Source organism: Moschus berezovskii, chromosome 8, assembly GCF_049115385.1.
Source record: "Moschus berezovskii isolate FMDL1 chromosome 8, NW_MosBer_1.0, whole genome shotgun sequence".
Lineage (NCBI taxonomy): Eukaryota > Metazoa > Chordata > Mammalia > Artiodactyla > Moschidae > Moschus > Moschus berezovskii.
The window spans coordinates 39,530,154-39,532,921 of NC_142467.1; positions in this window are offsets into that span (position 1 = coordinate 39,530,154).

A 2,768-nucleotide genomic window follows, 5' to 3' on the forward strand; every position below is an offset into this window, starting at 1 on the left:
TGGTGATCCAGTGGTTAAGACTCTGAGCTTCGAATGCAGGGGGCTTGGGTTCAATCCCTGGTCAGGGAAATAAATCCTGCATACTGCAACTAAAATCCTACACGCAGCCACAAAGATCCTGGGTGCTGCAGCTAAGACCCAGTGCAGCCAAATAAATAAAACAAAAACAGATCTGTCTTCCAGAGAGTAAATGAGGATTAAATAAGAGTACATAAATAAAGGGCTTAGCACAGGATCTAGCATTTTGTAGGCGCTCACTGAAGACTATTATTTCTGTGTGTGTGTGTGTGCTGTGCTTAGAGGCTCAGTCATGTCTGACTCTTTGCAACCCCATGGACCATAGCCTGCCAGGCTCTCTGTCCATGGGATTCTCCAGGCAAGAATACTGGAGTGGGTTGCTAGTCCCTTCTCCAGGGGATCTTCCCAACTCAGGGATTAAACCCAAGTCTCCTGCATTGCAAGCAGATTCTTTACCACCAAGCCACAAGGGATGCCCACTGTTTATTGTAGCATTAGTTTAACTCTTCACAAAATGTGTCTTTTATCTCCCAATCAGATTATAATCCCTTTAATGAAAGAGGCTGCATTTCCTACTTGTTTATGGCTGTGTACCTAGTAAGCACTGGGACATCTCTGATTTTGTTTTATTGGTTCAGAGCAGTCTGGAATAGGGTGTGAGACTGTTTTCCAAGTGTGGCCTTAATCATACACTGCTAAGGGTGGAAGAGAGGAGGGCTTGTGAAAAATGGAAACCTATGGACCCTTCCCCACAGGACTTCTGATTTGGTCAGCCTGGTGGAGCCCTGGAATCCCCAGTAGTTGTGCTGTAGTTATTACCCCAAGAAGCTCCAGGCCAGGGTTCATGGGCAGCAGCTGGCAGATGGACCAGATGGGTTCACCAGACCCTGACTTCACTCTCTTTCCCGTAGACTTCCTTGTGAATGGTCAGAACTGTTTTCTCCTCAGTAGCTCAGCCAAAGCCAGCAGCACAGACAGGATGGGAGGGGCAGGGGTGTGGGAAGGGACAGGCTTGGCATCGGGACACCTGACTCAGCTGTGCTCCTCTTCACTGGAATCGCTGTGCATTTGACCCTGCAGCCTTCCACCCACACACACACTCTCTCGCCCTCTTCAGCTGAAAGTGAAAGTCGCTCAGTTGTGTCCGACTCTTTGCAACCCCATAGACTATACAGTCCACGGAATTCTCTAGGCCAGAATACTGGAGTGGGTAGCCTTTCCCTTCTCCAGGGGATCTTCCCAACCTAGGGATCAAACCCAGGTCTCCCACATTGCAGGCGGACTCTTTACCAGCTTAGCCACCAGGGAGGTTCACCTATTTGTTCACTCATTGAGAACTTTCCAAGAGGGGTAAATGAACTCAAACTGCTTCCGTGTCACAGTGAGGTTTTATGGGGCAATTGAACCCCTAGAGCAGCTATTCCCCATGGAGATAAAGAATGGCCCCAAGGTTAATCCCCCCAGGCCACCCCAACTTCCCACCTGGACTCTGGCTCCTGCGTCAAATCAGTCACCATTATTTCTGAGAATAACTAGTGAAGAAAGTAGCAAATGCAGGTGCTTGAGTCCACAGTTGGAACATGAGCCCTTGACCTCCCCCTAACTGCCTCTCCTCGGGACTTTCCAGGGCCGTGTGTGAGGTGACTGATCCATCAGGGTTATAGATTCCTTATCTTTCTTTTCTTTCCTCAGCCAAGAATCTGAAATGCTAACTAGGGTTAATCCTGGAGTACCCAGGCTGAATGGGACCTCTGATGGCAATTTATTCCAGGACAGTTCTCCTAGCTCTGCTCTCAATGGTCAGAGAATGAGAAATTCAGCATTCCCTTGGAAAATCCAGTTGACACTTGGTTTATCCACAAGTAGAACTTAGAAGTTTAAAATTAGAAGAGATGGAGGCTCTGCGGTCAGGCTCCCTGGGTTTAAATCCCAGCTCTGCTACTTGCTGGCAGAGTGTCCTTCGTTAAGTTAGCCATCTTCCTGTGTCTCAGTTCTCTCATCTGCAAAATGGAGATAGTAACTGCTTCTAACTTAAAGGATTGCTATAAGTATTAAATGAGTTAATTTTCATAAAGCACTTTTTTTCAGAACCTGGCACAGTATATAAAAGCGTGTTAAATAAATGTTCCTGGGGCAGGCTGGCTATGCAGCCTCAGCACCGCTGTGTCTTGTCACCAGCTTTACAGTGACAATTAAGTCCATCATCACCAAGCATCCAATGCCCCCGTGTTTAGTCCTCATTCTTGCCTGTTCTCTAAGCACTTATTTCCTTGGTGATCTCATCCAGTCCATGGGTTTCTTATTATTTTTAATGCTGAATTTTTACCTGGTTTGTTATTGTTGTTGTAATTTTGGCTGTGCTGGGTATTTGTGCAATGCATGGGTTTCTCTTGTGGTGGTGCAAAGGCTCTAGAGCGTGCAGGCTCAGTAGTTGCGATGTGTGGGGTCTCTAGCTGCCCATAGCATGTGGGATCTTAGTTCTGTGACCAGTTTTATAGCCCATGTCCTTTGCCTTGGAGGGGATTCTTAACCACTGGATCACCAGGGGAAGTCCCCAGTTTATTGGCTTGAAATATCATCTGTATTTCAATGATTCCCAAATATTTTCCCCATCTGAGACCTCCTCTCTGAATTTACATTCAACTGCCCACCTAATAGCTCCACTTCATGTCTTGTGCCGTCTCAGACTGACAGGTCCAAAACTCCTATTTTTATGCCCTCAACAAAGCCAACTCCTCCTCATCTCCAAT